Source organism: Sturnira hondurensis, unplaced genomic scaffold, assembly GCF_014824575.4.
Source record: "Sturnira hondurensis isolate 20B ecotype Veracruz unplaced genomic scaffold, ASM1482457v3 Scaffold0023817, whole genome shotgun sequence".
Taxonomy (NCBI): domain Eukaryota; kingdom Metazoa; phylum Chordata; class Mammalia; order Chiroptera; family Phyllostomidae; genus Sturnira; species Sturnira hondurensis.
In genome coordinates, this window is record NW_028096448.1 from 11584997 (window position 1) to 11598008 (window position 13012).

The window sequence follows — 13012 nt, forward strand, 5'->3', positions numbered from 1 at the left end:
AGGGGAGTGGGAGGAGGAGAAGTGGGGAAGGTACAGAAAATAGCATAGATGGTAGGTAGAAAATAGATAGGGGGGAGGGCAAGAATAGTAGGGGAAATATGGAATCTAATGAACTTGAGACATGTGGTCATAAACTAAAGGGGAGGAATGGTGGGGGTGGGGGTGTGCAGGGTGGAGGAGAATGAAGGGGGAAATAGAACAACAACTGTAATGGTATAATCAATAAAATATATATAAAAATAAATGTTAGATAGTAAAAAAATAGAAAGAAAAAGAAAGTTACTCTGGCTGCTCTTATAGGTCAGAGGTATTAGGTCTACAGTGGGAGTGGGGAGACCAGTAGGAAGAATATTGCAATGGTCCAGACAAGAGATGACATGTACTGGCAGTGGAGGTGAACGAAGGGCATGGATCCACAAGATAGTTGGGTTACTACTCCCCTAGCAGAATGGCTACTGTCAAAAAAAGTGGTAAGACCAAATGCTGACAAGGATTTGGAAAAACTGGAGCATTCATACATTGCTGGTGGTAATGTAAAATGATACAGCCACTCTGGGAAACAGTTCGGCAGTTCTTTTCAAATTTAAAAATGGACTTACCATATGTCCCAGGATTTGCACTCCTGGCCATTTATCCCAGAGAAATGAAGACTTACTTTCACGCAGGAACCTATGCACAAATGTTCCTAGTAGCTTCATTTGTAATAACCAAAAGATATTTGGCCACTCTTAAGAAGCTATCCAAGAGAAATGAAAATATACATCCACACAAACACCTGTACGTGGATGTTCATAGCAGCCTTATTCATATTAGCCAAAACCAGAAACAATCTAAATATCCATCAATGGGTGCATAGAAAACCCCTAAGTGTATCTACACAATGAAACACTACTCAGCAATAAAAGGGACTGCTTACACATACAACAATATGGACGAACTCCAAAACATGCTGACTGAAAGGTGCCAGACACAAGAAACTATGCATATATGATTCCATTGATGTGAAATAGTGAGAAAAGGAAAACCTATAGAGACAGAATGCAAATTAATGGGGCTGAGGGCGGAAATGGAGTGAAAATGAGGACTAACTTCAGTGGGACATGAGGGAACTTTTGGGTTAATGAAAATGTTCTAAAATCAGGTTGCTCTAAATTCACTATAAATTTACTAAAATCATTGTGTTATAGACTTCCATTGGGTAAATTCATGAACATCATAACTCAAAAATGTGGTCTGAAAAAGAAGATACTGGGATTAGATGTGACAGGACTTTGAAATATTAGTTACCCTCATCCTTCCACCCTTCAAAGTTTTGGAAATGTTGGGATCTATCTTAGAGTCCAGAAATGCAAGGAAGACAGCATCCAGGAGTCCGGAGCCCTTTCGGGAGGGGAAGGCATTTGTTTTCAGTACCAGGGAATCGTCCACACGCAGAAGAAGGGACTGAATTCTGGGCACAGGAACAGCATGGGCAGAGCACAGAGGGCCGTGTGAGCCTCCCACAGAGGAGGAAGTGTGAGCCTGGCTGCACCTGGCTGCAAATGGAGAGCCTGGTTCCACTGCCCATGGGAGTAACTGTCCTTGTGTCCTTGCTTTCACAGACCCCTCTTCCTTGTTCTGAGAATGGAGAGACAGCAAAAGGGATGTCTACCAGCCACCTCTGGCCACCAACATTAAGAGGATGAAAACCACTCACCTCAAGGAACAGAAAGCGTTTGCCCTAATCAGAGAAATCTTGGGTAGGCAGCAAGACTATCCATACTTCTCCCCTACATTTAAAATCCTTAAAAAGAAATCCTTCAATGGCCCTTGATGGCCCTTAGGATCAAATTCAAACCCCCTATTGTGGCTCTACCCACACCAGGTCACCTCTCTTGGCCACTTGTGCCCTGAACTTCACTGACACAGGATTCTACAGCTTCTGGGACATTAAGCCCATTCCTGACCCCTGTCCTTTGCCCAGGCTGTTCCATCTAGTTTGCTGGAATGTGCTTATTCAACTTCTCCGCCTTTTCTTCTGGTGAAGTCCTCTGAGTTCCTTTATTCTCAGCCCAAAGGTTATGTATGTCCTCGTAGAGGCTTCCCTGGCCCTCTAGCCAACAGCTTTCAACCCTCCATGTATCTTGGTCTCAGCTCTCCATAACAGACTTGGGTATGTATAGCTGTTTTGGGAGGGGATCCTGGCAAACTTTGGTAGGGAAGGGGAAAGTGCAGGGGTAGAGAAGAAAGCCAGTGGAAAGTGGGGTGGTGAATGGGTTCCATGTGCACAACTGAGGCTCAGTCCTGCTGGGGACCTCCGCAGGAGCATGTAGTACGCGCCCCACGTTGTCATCTACCAGGTCACTGGTGAAGTCTGTTCCTGAGGAGAGTACTGACCTTGCAGCACTCTAGCCTGCCTTCCCACTGGCTGAGCAGGATCCTGGCCAGAGCTGAGGACTTGTGCAGGAGGAGCAGCATGTGCACGATGAAGAGTTCCAAGGGGTGTGGGCAGAACTGTGAGAAGTCATTTGGGGAGGGGTTTCTATAATGCAGATCCCCAGGCCCAGGGTCCAGAGAGTCTAATTCAGTAAGGTTCCAAATTCTCACATGTTCCTGATGTCCAGCCTTCTAAACTAATCCTCTATACCTTTTGGGGTACTTACACCTGTCTGCTACAAAACAGGTGAGCTCCATGAGGACAGGGAACACATCTGTCATCTTCATCACTCTATCTTCAGCATCATAATATGGCAGATGCCCCATTTTCTAAAAATTCTATTCAAGAAACACTTATATAACATGAACTTGTGCATGCACTGTTCTAAGTGCTTTGTAAATAGTAATTCTTGACTCCCTCATCATAACCCTGAGTAATAGAATTATTATCCCCATTTCATAGATGAGGAGAGTGAGACATAGACGGGTTAAATCACTTAGGAAAGGTACATGGGTAAGAAGTGACAAAGCCAGGATTTGAACTTAGGCAGGAGATTTGTGGTCTCTGAGCTCTATTTTTTCCTGCTGCCTCTATAAAAATCAGTCCCACTGTCACCAGAAGTGCAAATAATTGGCCTACAAAACCTCAGTTGTTTTGATCCCATGTGCCATTCTGTTCCTGCCCTGAGCTTGGTGGGAGTTGGGGAATCTGCCTGACCAGGGGCTGTGCTTCCTTTCCCAGTGTACCTGGGCTTCCTGTGGATGTACCTGTGGATGCTGCTGCTGGTGGCCTATGGACAGAGGGACCCCAGTGCTTACCACCGCAACAGACACCTCAAGCACAGCTTCACTCAAGGCTTTTCAGCTGTCCTGGGCTCCAGGAGTTCATGTGGGCCAACACCACACTTGTGAGAAACCTGTACAGTCATCATCCAGGCACTGTCCCCTTGCCACAGGATGTGTCAGCCACTTGAAGCACCCTTCTTCCTAGGAACAGGTGTAAGTCTCAGTAAACATTGGCCTTATAGAGAACCAATAACCATACACCATGTGCTTTAAAGGAGAAACACTCAGAAGACTGTGTGTATACAAAGGGCCCTAACACTCCCTTGATGCAGAGTGGAAAACTTCCTAAATGAGAAGTAACTGAGCATGAATTGGCCAGGCAGAAATGGTGTACGAGGCAGAAAGGCAAAATGAGAAAAGACGAGCCTGAAACAACATGGCACTTTCTTGGAACTACAAAGTGCTGAGTGTGGCTACAGGTAGGAGTTGAATACGGGTGAGCATCAAAGAGAAGAGAAAAACAAGGGCCAGATCAGAAAAGATCTCAAAGTTCTTATTTTATGCTCAAGGAAATGAGGAGTCATTGATGTAATTGCTCCTACACGAAGGAGTTACACAGCCAAACTTGTGGTACAATCAAACTTCCAGAAGGAAGGATCATTCTGGAATTGTGGGAGTTGGAGGAGAGGGGGTGTATGTTAGTATGCTGGGGAGAAATAATGAGACTGATGCAGGGAAGAGGGGCACAGGAGGTAGAGAGACAAGGATAGATGTAGACAACAATGAAGAAGTAGAATTGTTGGCCTTGTTGGCCCTTAGGACAAGGGCATTGAGGGAAGGGGTATGGATGTTCTCCAGGTTGATGACTGGGTGGTGAGGGTGCCATTGCCTAAGAGAAATATACAGGAAGTAGACCAGGTCCTGGGTGGGGAGATGGTAATGTAGCCTGTGGTTGGCCATGAACTCCTCTTGGCTGTCTCTACAATGGGTACACTGAAATTTACGTTAGCATCTAGACCAGGGAGCTTGGCATGTGTTAAAATAATTTTGCTTACTAGATTTACCCACCTATTTTTGATCATCAGGCTTCATCACTGATGGGAACTCCAAACTGGTTGGCAGTGCCCAGATTCATCAAGTGAGAGTCCGAGAAAACTCTTGCCCTCTTGCCACATGGTTGCAGGCTTCTCTCGGTGGGTGCCATGCACTGGGTGCCATAGTCCCTGGATGTTGAAGACTGGTCAGACTATGGGGAAGGCTGGAATGCCTCCAACCTCAATAGCAGCAATGGCTTTTCCGAGGCCTGGCAGTACCAGATCCAGAGCCAGTGCCAAGGGTATCCCCTCTGGGGCAAACTCACTGTGTACCAGGGAGGAGGTTATGTGGTCCCCTTGGGGACTGATCGCCAAAGTGCAGCAAGGTACGGCTGACTTGATTCACGTGCAGTCGAGAAAAGCCATTTGCTGGAGTTTCGGTCCGATTGGCTTGTGCAGGCTTCAAAACCAGGCTGAGTCAAACTCACTCATGTCATTGTGGGGGGGTTCAGAATCATCTAGGACTTATTTTCAGGAGCCTGGAATCTGTGAAATCTCAAGTTGGAAGGAAAGTGTCCCACCAGCATTCTCAGACCCTGGTGATCTCAGTCTGGTGGCCTCTGCTAGAGCCAGTGCAGGCGTGAGGTGCTCACACTTAATGCAAAGCTGTCCACTGGCAAGTGAGAAGTGGTTATGGCTTAACCTTACCAAGAATCATGTGGCGTCTGAAGCTTCACCCTAACAGCTAATGAGCTAGCCTGCTACTATTTCATGGGTGGTGACAGAAAACAGGAGTCTCCTAGAGTAGAGACAAAGGACTTTATTACAACAAAAGCAATAGCAAAGCTTCATGGTGATTTGAGTCAGTTCCCTACCAATGGCCATGACAGATGTTTCCATGGGCAGTGAGTTGCAGGATCAAAGGGCAACAGTGAGTTTGGAAGTGTTCGCAGTTTTATAGTGGCAGAAGCCCACTGTTTGTCCAAAGAAAGATGCCACCTCATCCCTCAAGATTGCCTACTATAAACACAGCCTTGAGAAATGGCCTGGGTGAAGCCCAGCCAGCTGGAACACCCAGCACAGAGACACCCAGGGCCCTGAAGACTGCTTCTCCCACACACTCTAGAGTCAGAGAGCTCCAGGTTTGAAACCCTGTCATTGCTCCTATTAGCTGAGTAGCCCCAGGCAAGTTAGTGGGTCATGTGAACCCCAGTCTGCCATTGTATTATTACAACACTGAGGTTGTTTATGATGGCAGGGTCCCTGCCTATAGCACAGGTAACAAACCCCTAAGACAACTGCAGGGGTCCTCTGAGATTAAGGACAGGCCAAGAAGAGTCTATTTCAGAAAAAGGTCTTTTTCTGCCATTTGGAATAGCTGATACTCTCTCCCTGCTTCAATGTACCAAGCAAGATGCAGACCCACAGTAGTATGGCTTATTTTAAAGTTATTGCTTTAAGTAATAAAAACCATTATTACTGTGCATGCATGCACACACCCACTCCATTTTCTCTTCACAATGATCCTGGTGCTGGTGTTAACACCACTGTAGATGAGGAAGCTGAGGCCTGGAGAAGTTATTCGTTTATGGTCTTTCCACTGTGCCAGCAGGCAGATCTCTAGGAATTGGCCCCAACAGGGACATTCCCAGCTGCAGCTGCTGCCTGCCCAAGCCACTGATATTTTATGCGGCTCCTCTAACACCACGGTCCTCAAACTTTACAAAGCATCATAACCTGTCAAAGGGCTCATCAAAGCACAGATCCCCAGGCCCCACACCCATCATGTCTGATGCAAGAGGTCAGGGTGGGGACTGAGAACAATCATTTCTAACAAGTTTCCAAATGATGCCAATGCTGCCAGTCTGGGCACCCCACTTTGGGAACCTCTACTTTGCAGCCAGGAGACCCCTGGTGCTAACACATTGCACCATGGTATGTGAAACTGTGTGAACACTCCCAGGAGTGGCCCCAAAGCCCTGGGAGAAGTTTCAACAGGAAGCCCTGGCCTCCTCCCTGGGGCTAAGGACAGAAATACCCCTAAATTCCCACAGAATTCTCCAGTATCTCTTTGAAAACACCTGTCTGGACGGCCTGACCAGAGCCGTGTTTGTGGAGTTCACTGTCTACAATGCCAATGTCAACCTGTTCTGCATCATCATTCTGACCCTAGAGACCAACGCCCTGGGTGAGCACCTTCCTGTGAACCCACCTGCAGAGTTCCAGAAGATAAATCCTCCTTCCCTCCCTCTGGGCTAGGGCCTAGCTGTCCCAGTGTAGGAGCTCCACAGCAAATGGTGGTTTGGGAAATTCAGGGAGGGGGGTCTTGGTTCTCCCCGGACACCCAAAGGCAAAGCTTCAGAGTTGCTCCACTCCCCCACCCCTCCCCTTCTTTTGCCATGTCTCCCAAGTTGTCCTAAGAGAACCTGGTTGGGGTCTGAAAGTGGTTCACATCCCTGAGCTTCCTACTGTACTAGTGGGAACTGGCAGTGAGGGGCTAGGAAGGGGGTGATCTGGTAACAACAGATTGTACCTAAAGCAAGAGATTGTTCCTCAATCTATAGTATGAAGTACATTTTACATCATAATCCAACACACAAATCCACACACCTAGGACAGAAGCTTTAAAAATATTTCCTTTAGCTACATGATACGTGGATACTTTTACCTCCTATTCTAGTCTTTTTCCCCATTCCCCCACCTTTCACTCTCTTTTAATGCTAATCACAGTTTATTGAAAACTCTGATGAAAGGTCTCTTCAGCTAATAATCAATTTGCCTAAAACTCAATCACATCTCCTTTAAAAGTTAAACATTTTCAAAATATATATTACTTTTATTTGAAAAAATTATAATGTTTGTAGTTTTGTAAAAACGTCAGAACTATGAAAAGGTTTTCCATTATCATTATCATATCACTTTCCATTATCATTCCCCATTGTCAAAAATTCCTTTCTAATTCTTTTTAGGAGTTTATCTGTATCTCCTGTTTTCCTCTCTTTTTCTTTTTTTTGTCATCTTTTTGGCTTTCTAAGGACCACTTAAACCATTGTCCCCAAACACACCTGATTCCATTATGCATTTCTACAAATGTAAAGCGTGGGACAGGTTTCAGGTCTGGTTGACTCAGCATCCACTGATGTCAGGAAGGACTCTGGCTGTTGGCCACTCCCCATTCTGCCATTCTTGGGGTTGGCTTTGCTTTCATAAGAAGTAGCCTTATTAGTCAGATTGTTCTTTTAATCATTAACAAAAAGTCAATTTAATACAAAATAAGAAAAAACACACAAATGGATGAAAGATGATTCAAAAGAAGGTTGAAGTTTAGGCATATTTGTCAATAGGTGAATGGACCCTCAGTGAACAGTCTTTAGATGAAATGGCTTTACATGAGCCTGTCTGAAGCAAACTGATGTTAAGTGGGTGTGTGTGCTTTGGTTGGAGGTGACCGAGTGCACAACTGGCAAGATCCAAATGCAGAGGGTCGGGGCGGGTTTTCCACTGCAGCTGTCTTTGTCCCTTCTGATCTGTCCATTACCTCTGACATCCATTAATTGTCCTCATTCAGACCCACTTGGGTCTGTGGGTCTGAAGGACCTTTAATTTCTCTGTTGGCCTGGCCAGCCTCCAGAAGGGCTTGAGCTTGAGCCATCCCACCAATGGCTTCTGTTTAGAGGCGGTGGCTCTGAATGGGAAATCATGGAGCGGGGGAACAGGACAAGGTGGGGGTGGTGGTCAAACAAATGCACTCTGCTTCCCAGGAACCTTTTGCACACTCGGACCCACGGAGCCTGTGCCTGTATCCCTTCACCGATGGCAGGCACCCCTTTGTGGTGGCGGCAGAGGTCATCTACTTCCTGTTCCTCCTCTACTACATGATTGGACAGGTGAGGAGTGGACAGTAGCTCTGTGGGCAAGGGATGGAGATGGCACCTTGCCTATTCTCTCTCCCTCCTCTAGACTCTTCCCTGGGGTGGGGTCTGAAGGAAGGGGAGAAAAATGTTCTGCTTACCTATTTGTCATGGCAACCTTCGGGGGCCCTTCTGCTGGTCCTTAGGGCTGGTCCTGAGGGCTGGACCATCTCAAAGGAACTGAGGACTCAGAGGGTGGTCCTTCCTGGGTGGGGAAGGAAGAGGAGTAAAGCTCCTATTTTTCCTGAACTGTGACCTTCCAAAAATGCTGGAGGTGGAGATTCTCCATAGCTGGGGGGGGGTCTCTGAACTTAGATTGGGTGGGGGGTTCTTAGTACTTCTGCTCTCACTATGGTCCCTGAGAATTAGGACACATCCCCCTTGCTACTTTTTCCACTATGTTGCACAATGAAGGTGCAGATGTTTATATGATGGTGGTCTGAGGACGCTGCAAACACATCCAAAGCATATTAGACATTCTTTTCCAAAAATGGAAACATATACCTAAAAGGGGCATCTTAGCCACCTTCCCCCATTTCCTGCTCCAACAACCACAGCAACCACTTTAAAGTAAGAAAGATAGTTTGAAGGCATTGTGAGGCAGGCATTGTGCTAAGAACCTTATGTGGATTTTCTCCTTTAGTAACACCAGGAGAAAAGTCCTTTTGGATCCATTTCAGAGTAGGAAGCTAAGTCCAGAGATGGGAATCAATTTATCCAAGATCAGAACAGAATCCTGAGAGTCTGACACCAGATCTTGACACTAAGCCAATAAGCACCCCCCCCCCCCCACAACATCAGCCTCAGACACTGACAACATGGTCTCGAACATCCAATTCAAACCCAACAGCCAACAGCTATCAAATAGCAACTTAAGTACTAGAATTTCTCTAAGAACATCAGAGGAGGCCCATTCACCACCTCTCTGAGCTTCATTCCTTTCTTATCCATTGCCCTCACACTTTGCCTGCAGCTGTTTCCGAAGCCTCTCTCCAAAACCCCTAAATCTTCCTCAAAGTGCTGTGAGCAGTTTAGAAAAAATTTCCCCTGGATCCACCCCTTCAGAATGGAGGCAAATTTAGCCTCTTATCAGGCAAATACTAGTCCTTCCTCTGTAGAAGTAGGAAGGGGAGGGAAATGAACAGACAATAGGAGATTCTCTTGAGCAGAAAGAAGGAATGGGAGGGAGGAGGACCACAGGCACAGGATTGTTCTTTTTGACCCGTGAGCCTGGGGAAACAGCATTGGAAACAAGTCTCCTGCCAATCCAGAAAACCTCTCCACGAAAGTAGGAAAAAATTACTTAAACTTATTCATTTTAAACTGTTTTCTATGCACAAGTTGTATGTAACACACAATTTACCATTTTAGCCATTTTAAACATGCAGTTCCGTGGCATTAAGTACATTCACATCATTGTGTAAGTATCACCCCATTCCTCTCCAGAACTTTTCTCTTTTTGCAAAACTGAAATTGTACCCATTCAGGAATAATGCCAACCTCTTCCCCAAGAAAACAACTTTTATTTTTTATTTTTGTATTTTTAAAATATATTTTATTGATTATGCCATTACAGTTGTCCTATTCCCCTTCATTCCCTTCCACCCTGCACACCCCTCCCCCACCATTCCCTCCCCTTTCCTTTGTGCCCATGTGTCACAAGTTCTTTAGATTCTATATTTCCCATATTATTCTTGCCCTCCCCCCGTCTATTTTCTACCTACCGTCTATGCTTATTCTCTGTACCTTCTCCCCTCTTCTCCTCCTCCCACTCCCACTCCCACAACCCTCCATGTGATCTCCATTTCTATGGTTCCTCTCCTGATCTAGCTGTCCTCTTGGTTTGCTTTTGTTTTAGGTGTGGTTGTTAATAACTGTGAGTATGCTGTCCTTTCACTGTTCATATTTTTCTCTTCTTTTTCTTAGATAAGTCCCTTTAACATTTCATATAATAAGGGCTTGGTGATGACAAACTCCTTAAATTTGACCTTATCTGAGAAGCACTTTATCTGCCCTTCCATTCTATTTTTATTTATTTATTTATTTATTCATTCATTCATTCATTCATTCATTTTTATTTAAATTTTTATTTAATTCTTGTTCAAGTACAGTTTTCTGTCTTATATTCCCAGCCCTGCCCCACTGCCCTTCCATTCTAAATGAAAGCTTTGCTGGATGGAGCAATCTTGGATGTAGGTCTTTGGATTTCATGACTTGAAATACTTCTTTCCAGCCCCTTCTTGCCTGTAAGGTCTCTTTTGAGAAATCTGCTGACAGTCTGATGGGAACTCCTTTGTAGGTAACTGTCCCCTTATCTCTTGCTGCTTCTAGGATTCTCTCCTTCATTTTCATCTTGGCTAATGTAATTATGATGTGCCTTGATGTGTTCCTTCTTGGGTCCAACTTCTTTGGGACTCTCTGAGTTTCCTGGATTTCCTGGAGGTCTATTTCCTTTGCCAGACTGGGGAAGTTCTCCTTTATTATTTGTTCAAATAAGTTTTCCACTCATGGCTGTTCCTCTTCCCCTTCTGATACCCCTATAATTTGGATGTTGGAACGTTTAAAAATGTCCTGGAAGTTCCTAAGCCTCTCCTCATTTTTTTGAATTCTTGTTTCTTCATTCTTTTCTGTTTGGTCATTTCTTTCTTCCTTCTGGTCCACTCCATTGATTTGAGTCCCAGTTTCCTTTCCATCACTGTTGGTTTCCTGTGCATCTCCCTTCATTTCAATTAGTTTAGCCTTCATTTTTTCCCTCTAATTTGTGACTATAATCAACCAGTTCTGTGAGCATCCTGATCACCAGTGTTTGAAACTATGCACCTGATAGGTTGGCTATCTCTTAGTCACTTAGAAGTATTGGCTCTGGGGCTTTGAGCTGTTCTTGACCCATAATGTTTTGGTCTGCTCGCACCTGTTATGTATGAGAGGTGGAGCCTTAGGTGTTCACCAGGGCGGGGCAACCCAGGTCTCTGGGTTGTGAGGCTGTATGTGGAGGCGGGGTCAGAGAGGGGCAATGGTGTTTTTTCCCCTCTCTCTCAGATTTCTGTCCCATCTGCTGCTTCCCACAAGCAAAATGGGCCCTTTTGGCGCTGGTTCTCAGGAGTGTGGGCTTGTGTACCCTCCAGGACCCTGTGTGTCTCTCCAGCGAACTCTCTCTCTCAGCACCTAGACCCCAAAAGTCTTTCCAATCAGTGCTTTCAGGCTCTAATTCCCATCACTGGGGCCCTAGCCTGAGCAGTCTGTCTCACTGCTCACTCCTTCGCTCGGTTTGTCTGTGCTTGTATGTGTGACTGCGGTCAGCCAGCCACCTTGCCCCCTCACTGGGTCTGCCCATTGCCACCCCACACCTGGGATCCGCCAACCTCCACCTGCACTCCTGGGTTGGTCTGGCTGATTTTTCCTGCCTGACCCTGCTCCGCTGCTGACTCCCCTCCTCTTACTGTTCTGGCTGAATGGTTCATTGTTGTCGGACTTCTGTACAGTTTCATTTTCTGTGTTTTCGCTGCATTTTTGTTATTAAAAAACTTTGTTGTCTTTAAACTTGGTTGTGTGAGGAGGCGCAGTGTTTCCACCTATGCCTCCATCTTGGCTGGAAGTCCAGAAAACAACTTTTAATATTGAAAAAGCATTAGACCAGCATGTGATATGCAGCCCAGGCAATCCTCTAGAGGCAGAAAATATCTCACCCTTGAATATCACCACACAGATACAGTCCATTACATATATACACATTCTTAAAATAACAGTGAAAGGGTCAGGCCAGTTTCCCAACCCCCAGACTGCTCATGACCCAGGCAGGCCAGTTTTCCAACCTCCTGGATTGACCATGACTCAGTTATTCCAACTCAATTCATAGCCTGAGGCTTATTTGAAACTCTCTGCCACCTCACACAATAGACCTCTCAGGCAGGCCATAATGGTCAGTGGTCAGACTGACCTTCTTGTACCTGAGAACGGCCTTGGCCCTTTACCTAACCCATTGTCCGGGCTCACACCCTGAAACCCTGAGGCAACTGCCCAAAAGAACAAGAGATTAACCCCTCTTCTAACCCCCCACAAACCCCATACTTTTTCTACTAAAACCCCCGTTCTTGCCTCCCCCATCCCTGGAGCTGCAGTATGTCCAGACTCAATCCACCTATAAGTGCATCAAATAAAGGCACTTGGATCAGATCATCTGGCTCCTCCCACCTCTATCTCTCATGCATTTCTAACAAAAGGCCGATTAATCCTTAAGAGGTATTACAGCACCATTTGTTCTGCTAGTCCATCCTGAACTCACCTGGTTATTGGGGTGGCCACCTGAGTTTGCTAACTGCCTTTATAAAAGGAAAAATAAACTTCACCTATGTTTGCAACAGGAGGTTGTTTTGCAACTGGGAGCCAGGTACTGGCTCTCAAGGAAAGCAGGAGATGGGGGTGCTATCTTCCTTGATGATTACATTTCAAAGAGATGGCTTCCAGTCCTTGAGAAAAACAGTCCTGACTTGTAAAACTGACAAGAGGCTTGTTTATCTTTTAAATAGATTTACATATATCTCAAAGAGACACAGAAAGAATTCATAATTACATGTTTTCTTTAGTAAGTGCTCTATGGTAGAAGGAACATCTTTTCCCTTCCCCCCTTTTTTTAGCATCACAGAGAATTAAATGTCTTATTAGATACTGCAAATCCTACAACTTGAATTAATAGGGTCTGGGCATATGGTTAGGGAGAGGCCCCAAGCTGTCTGCATGTGGGGCCAAGACTTTGAGAAACCTCCAAGGATCCAAAGAACCCCTCTCAGAGTGTCATTCTGGGTAGTGCACAGAGCTACCCTGGGGGTGAAGGCAGGGGACAGCACAGTTCTGGCCATAGCCTTTGGT